The following is a 7,419-nucleotide window of genomic DNA, read 5'->3' as shown; positions in this document are numbered from 1 at the left end:
TTGCAGACATTGTATTTTGTCAATTTACTTGTTTATTTGTTTACTAAAAGTACAATAATAATATACAAACACGTGACATGTTATGTCATATCAGTAATTATAAAAATGACATATAGTGACAGAAAATGGGACAATGTCTTACAGCTGTTTCAGTCTAGTGGTGACATGCCTCATTCTATCTTTATCACTCCAGTAGACTGAAGTAATTAATAGTTTTTATAGTCTTTCTCTTATTATCTCCCTTGATAGCACACTCATGGTTTCCATGTAAGTTGTGGCAGTATTGCTGTTTCCAAAGTTTTATTTTCGTTTCTCTATTATTAGTTGCACTACCGCCTCTATCTTAGTAGAAACTGATGGATAAAGAAATCAAACTAGGTTCTGCTTTGAATGAAGCTTTACTTCTTGGACTCATGTTTTTGTGCGCAATGATGTTGTTAAACCTCAGTTAACAGCACTGTATGCAGGTCCTTTCCGTTTTCTTTCACGCATGGATACATGTTTCACTATAGACCTTAATGATTGTAAAGACGTTATATCAGTGGATAGACTAAAAAAAAGGCCCTGTTTCCACTACAGATGACACACACACACACACCATTACAAACACGGCCCGCATGCCCACCTTCACTTTCCATGACTGCATTTGGTTCCGGACAAAAATTCTGGATTATTTTTCTGTTTTTTTTTGCTTAATTTTTGAGAGTGGTCAGGTTCATTTTTCGTATTCTCGTTTGTGAGAGCAATCAAGTTTATTTCTGATATTCTCATTTTAAAAATCATCTCCAGCTAACTGTTGAGAGGATGTTGGTGTTGCCTCGGCAGAGGTTTGCGCTCTCTGAGTGCTTTTGTTAGTTATATTGCTGAGGTAAATTTTCTTCTTCATTATTATCAAATTTATATATTACCCAAGCTTTGCAGTGTATATATTTCTATTATCAGTTTGCCATTCTTTGCTCGTGAGGACCTTATATGATTAAAGTATTGATGACTTTCCAACACACCTTAATTGATTCTGCATTGTTCTCATTGTTGTTTCATCTTTGTAATAATTTCCATTTCAACAAGCTTTATAAAAACAAACATTGAAATGTGAATCAAATTGTTTTTCAGAGTTATGAAGCCACCCCAACTCAAACTGGTTGGCTTGAAGTGACGATAAATGACAAACTTATTCATTCTAAAAAGGTATATTTTAACCCTTTTGATACCAATCTGTTTGAAACTGCCCCTGACTCTCTGATACAAATACATTTTTTATAAACGATCTAAAGTAAAATCTCTCATCAAAATTACACATTAATTTATATATCAACCTCTAGCTTAATGACGACAAATTTATTTCAATAAATACTTTATTTTCTAAATTAATTAGAGCAAAGCAGTGTAAATCAAAAGCAGTATGGTAGCAAAAGGGCTCAGACTTTTTTCCTTAGCTTTCTGTTGTGTGGAAGTAGAACACCCCTATTGGTTGGCTCCTGATGGACTGTGCCACAATATAAATGGACATACACAGAGAGCCTTCATCAGAGTAAAGCCGAGAGTTGTATATTGTCAAGGGTTATTACCAATATCTTGAGTAGAACGATTTGCAAGGGCATTATTATTATTATTATTATCATCCTGTTATATCATATGTCAAATGTGCAATACAACACTTTCATATCTGATACATAATGGAGATGAAAGTGATTATATTAAAATGCTGTTGAGCAGTAAAATGTATGATTGAAAATTTGTGATAAATCCTGTTCTGCTATTTATATTAAGTGTTATCAGTGATCAATTATTGATTAAAAACAATATTTTACTCTACATTAAATTTAAAAATAAAAAAAATTCAGTTGAAACAAATATTAAAATGAATTCAGTGTTTAAAGTTTATAATGTAGATTATTTTGTATATTATTCTTATTTAGTCTATATTTTTTTGTTATTTTTAGAATGGAGATGGTTACATTGATGGAACAAAATACTACAAGATAGCAAATGCTGTCAGAAAAGCACTTATGTGAGTTGCTTTTTTGAAAAAGGAAGTGTAAGTTGTGATTATTTAAACATTTATTGATGTGTTTTAAAATCAGTGAGAATCATGTTATCCAGGAATGTAATGAAAAAAAAAAAGAAGTTAAACCAGGGGTTCTCAACTGAATTACATTTGGCCCATTGGGGATCCATTTATGATTTTGCTGTTAAAATTCATCTGCATTAAATTGCTTATACAGCTACAAGACACAAAATATTGTAACAGTCTTTTAAATACAATTCCTAATAATATTTGATTATAAAAATATAATGATTTTCAAAACCTTGAATAGCGAAGAGGGTCCACTTGAATAAAATAGGGATCAAAGAGGTCCTTAGAGAACAAAATGGTTGAGAAACACTGCATTCATTTTAATTAATCATAAAAAGGTAATATAGCTGTTCACTCGGTAAGTATTTCGGGTCTATTCCATAGAGTGTATTCTAGGAAAGCTGCGGGTTTTAAAAATTAAATTCTGGGTTAAGCACCCCATATAACCCCTCATAATTTCTGTATTTTTGGGAATTTTCAGAAAAGATTTGCAAATTTGTGTTCTACACACAGATATTCATACAATTATGCAAAGAAAGTAATTTTTTGTGTGTGATTTAAGGAAGATTTAGCTGTTATTTTTAGCACATCTCATGATCACCTGATACCTACCTCGTTTCTTTGTCGCTGATGATGATCATCATTTAAATGTCCATTGTCCATGCTGGCATGGGTTGGATGGTTTGACCAGGGCTGGAAGGCTGCACCAAACCTCAGTCTGATTTGACATGGTTTCTTTGGCTGGATGTCTTTCCTAATGCCAACCATTCCAAGAGTGTAATGAGTGCTTTTACTTCTGCTCGGCTTCATGGGTCTTCTTCTCAAGCATGACATAATGCTAAAGGTCTTGGTCATTACCTTCATGAGGTCCAACACTCGAAAGGAGTTTTCCAAGTACTACTGGCATCAGTCACTTTGTCTCCATGTGATCCAATGCTCAAAAGGTGCTTTTTATGTGCCACCTGGGTGTCAGTTACGTGACACCAGCATCAGCTATGACTATGATTTCACTTGGCTTGACCAGTATTCTCAAGTACAGCATATCACCAAAGGTCTCGGTCACTAGTCATTGCTTCTGTGAGGCCCAAAGTTCAAAGAACATGATTCACCATCTTGTCTCATGTCTTCTTGGGTCTTCCTCTTCCACAAGTTCCCTCTACAATTAGAGATTGGCACTTCTTTACACAGCTGTCTTCATCCATATGCATTGCATGCTCATACCAGTGCAGTCGTCTCTCTTGCACATCACATCTGATGCCTCTTATGCCCAACTTCTTTCTCAAGATGTTTACACTCTGTCAAGATGCTTACACTCAGTGTGCAAACATGCACACTGATATTGCACATCTAGTGAAGCATACTAACTTCATTTCTTTCAATCCTATACACGTCCTCAGCTGTTGCAGTCCATGTTCCACTTCCATGCAGCATAGCTGTTCACACACAGGCATCATAAATCTGCCTTTCTCTCTGAGGGGGAGGCCCTTTCTTACCAACAAAGGTAGAAGCTCTCTGAACTTTGCCCAGCCTAATCTTATTCTCACAGCTATGTTCTTGGAGTATCCACATCCACTACTTAGTCACCTAGATAACAGAAGCTATCTAGTACTCCCCTGGCAGTTGAAGGAGTCTATTTTCTGTACATTTCCACACAAAAGCTATTTTCCCTGTTAGCCTCCCTTTGATATTGCTGCACCTCTTATGTGTCCATAGCTTACACTGGGTACATCTTATGGAGTTTCTACCTACGCCTTTTCTACAGATCAAGCAGGGCCATCTCCCTGAAGGGATTTGTGATTTGTCTGCCTTCCTACTTACTAAGACTTTGGTTTTTGCTAGATCAACTCCAAGACCCTTCAATTTTAGATCTTGCTTCCATACCTGAAATTTCTTCTCAAGTTCTGGCAGTGATTCAGCTACTAGAGCAAGGTCATCAGCATAGGGGAGCTTCCAGGGGCATCCTATCTTGAATTCCTGTGTTATTGTCTTGAGGACTGTGATGAACAAGAGGAGGCTGAGGACCAATCCTTGGTGAACCCCCTACTTGTACCCTGAATTCTTCGCTGTACTCATTGGCGACCTTCACCTTACTACACCTCTCACCAACCACTTGTCTATCCCTAGTTTCCACATTGCCCACTAGATAAGGGATCATGGGTCCCTGTCAAAGGCTTTCTCCAAGTCAACAAAAGCCAAGTCCAGTAGTTTACCTTTGGCTATATATTTCTCCTGCAGTTGGCTTACCAGAAATATAATGTCAATGGTGCTTCTCCCTGGCACAAAACCAACCTGCATCTCATGTAGACTAACTCTCTCCATATCTGATCCAACAGTTTGCTACCTCTGTAATTATTTCTATCTAAGGCATCACCTTTACATTTGTAGCAGTTGACTATGGTTATGATACAGAACTCTAGTCATAATATGGGTGACGAGACCACAACCCACACCACCAGATATTTTAAGCATCTTCGCAATGATTCCTGATGGGCCAGGGGCTTTCCCCGTCTTCCTATCCTTAATTGCTTTATCTACCAGGGTACTGTCAATTTGGATAGCTGGTCCCTCAATTGGGTCAACATTTGGCAGACTCTCCTTCTCCCGTTCATTCTCCATGTTTAGCAGTCTTTCATAATGGTATTTTCAAACCTCTTTCTTTGCAGAATCATTACATGCAGGTGCACCATCATCCATGCAGACATATTTCTCTCCTATGACATCACAATTTTCTCTCATACACTGCCTTGCAATCTTAGGCAAACTTCTTCTTTTCTGCTTCTTCCTAGGCTATATATATACCTGTCTCCTAACTTCCCATGCATCTTTGCTTTAATGGCCCTATCTACAGCATCGTCACCCTAAGTTTGGACTTTGCACCAGCTGCAGATTTGGTCTGTAGCACTCAGCAAGCTGTCCCACAGGAATTTCCAGTTGCCCCCTATGTCACAAGTCTGTAGCTCCTCCTCCCTCTCATCAGATTTCTCTGACCATATGAAGGGTCCTTAAGCTTCCACATTGATCTCCTTCTTGTCATTCGTCATCGCTGCTTGGAATTGAACTCAGAATCTTGGGGTTAGTAGTCCACACTCTTAACCACTACACAGTATGCCCATGACCAATTGTGGAGTGAATTTTAGGACCTATAAATCTAATATCTTTCTATCTTTCCTTAACACCGGTTCCCATATGCTGTTCACATCTGTACTCGGTCTGCTTAGGAAGTTGTTGTATCCTAGCATATGTGCTGCTTCTTTTAGTTTTCATATTTTCCAGTGGTGTTCTCTGTCTATTATTTTAACTTCATCCCTCAGGGGGAGGTGGTCTCCATTTTTCCATACATTTTTCCTCTCTGTTTTCAGAGTTGGGTCTTTCTTTTCTTTGCTGTAGCTACCATCACTTATAAGACTTGCCAGTTTCTCTGAGTAGTTAGACCTGTTCATCACCACTGTAGCATTTCTCTTGTCTGCCAGAAGTATTACAATGTAATTGTCACTCTGTAGTCTTTTGATAGCGAACTTTTCTTCTTTAGTGATGTTTGATTTAGGAAGTTTTGCTTTTTCCGGTACCTGTCTCACTTTCCACCTTAGTTCATCTCCCTGAGCTTTTGGTATCTGTATGGCTATCTCTTCAATAGGGGCTATTATGTCCAAGTATGGAATGCACTTGATGGTTGTCGCAAAGTTGAGACCTTTGTTTAGAACTGCTTCTTCAGAGCATTCCAGATGTCGACTACTTACATTAATTAAGGCTTTCACAGGTGGGTGACGGATTTCAGTCTTCATTCTCTGGCCTTTGAGTTTCATAAACTTCTTGATCAGGCGTATCTTCACCGTTTCAAATTCTTTCATGTACGACTTTTCTAGATCTTGTTGGATTCTCTTTCTATCATCTCTCCTTATTTTCCTATGTAATGAAGATAACCTCTCTTTGATTTTGTTAATGTTTTTCTCCAACGGTTGTAATGGATCCTCTCACAGACTAGGGCATTTCCTGCCCTTTTCACTACTCTTCTAGCTTTATATGAATCCACTGGTGTCATTATATTCAAGCCAGGTGGTATAAGTTTTGAGTCTCTACACAAGAAAGTTGCATCCGCCAGTAAATAATGTAAATAATTCCTCATCTCTTAAATATAGAACCATGATTTATTGTGTTGGTTACTTACAACAAAAGATGCTATTAATGTAATTGCTGACTGGGTAGAGAGAAAACTGCTGCTGTTATCGTAGAAAGCTACCTGTGGGACATGGTGTGTGTGAATGTTCAGAATTGGTCTGTCCAAGAATCCATAATGGTCATCACAAAAGTCAGAGGATGTCCGCTTGAATGCCTAAGGTGGTTCTGCTTGAATGCTAAAAGCCATCTACATGAGTTAGGATGAAATGGGGGTTAAATTCTAGAACATCAGAAAATCCACAGCTTCATGTTGATCAGTTTATAGATCAATCATGTGAAACTGGGAAAAAATTCCTTAAAAGTTATGATTTATTTTAAGTATTGTGAGTGACTTTAAATAAATGTCCTAAACTTGTGCTCAGTGGAGTCTGATATCAATGAGAAAATCGATTAGAAGCGGTTATGGAGTTTGGCATCTGATTAACCTCCTTGGACAAAATATTCTTGTTTTCATAACAACAGATGTGGCTGTGTGGTAAGAAGTTTTCTTCCCAACTACATGGTTCTAGGTTCAATCTCACTGTATGGTCATATCTTTTTACCAGTTAACTACATGCATTATATACTTGGTCTTCACTTCAGATTTAATTATTATTATTATTTCAGTGTCCTTTGCCTGAAATCTTTGTGTCTTTTCCCGTTTTGTTTAGTCCATTCTTGGGATGGTGAGTCGTTGAAGAGGTCACAGAATGTGTGATGAAAGATTTCAGACAAAGAACACTAAAATAAGAACAAGAATAAAAAAAAAACTGAAGACCTAGTATATAGTCCAGGTGGTTAATTGGGGGGGATGCCCCCCCCCCACATAACAAAATCTATTTCAACACACAATTTCACATTAAGACTCTTGCAAAACAATTTCATAAACATCATCATCATCATCATCATCGTTTAACGTCCGCTTTCCATGCTAGCATGGGTTGGACGATTTGACTGAGGACTGGTGCAACCGGATGGCTACACCAGGCTCCAATCTAATTTGGCAGAGTTTCTACAGCTGGATGCCCTTCCTAACGCCAACCACTCAGAGAGTGTAGTGGGTGCTTTTACGTGTCACCCGCACGAAAACGGCCACGCTCGAAATGGTGTCTTTTATGTGCCACCCGCACAAGAGCCAGTCCAGGGGCACTGGCAACGATCTCGCTCAAAAACCCTACAAGGCCAGT

At 38.1% G+C, this 7,419-nt stretch overlaps 1 long non-coding RNA gene across 1 annotated transcript in view; it reads left to right on the top strand.

Moving 5' to 3' along the window:
• The first annotated feature begins 1,034 nt into the window (after positions 1 to 1,034).
• Positions 1,035 to 7,419, top strand: part of LOC128249636 (uncharacterized) — a 7,243-nt gene continuing 858 nt past the window's right edge. Inside the window, exons 1-2 of the long non-coding RNA XR_008265756.1 lie at positions 1,035 to 1,188; positions 1,944 to 2,038. This is a non-coding gene — a long non-coding RNA (uncharacterized LOC128249636). The remainder of the gene's footprint in view (positions 1,189 to 1,943; positions 2,039 to 7,419) is intronic.

This window comes from Octopus bimaculoides, chromosome 16 (genome assembly GCF_001194135.2).
Source record: "Octopus bimaculoides isolate UCB-OBI-ISO-001 chromosome 16, ASM119413v2, whole genome shotgun sequence".
In the NCBI taxonomy this organism is placed as follows: Eukaryota; Metazoa; Mollusca; class Cephalopoda; order Octopoda; family Octopodidae; genus Octopus; species Octopus bimaculoides.
The sequence above is the reverse complement of the archived record's forward strand: the minus strand, read 5'-3'. Positions and strand labels throughout refer to the sequence as shown.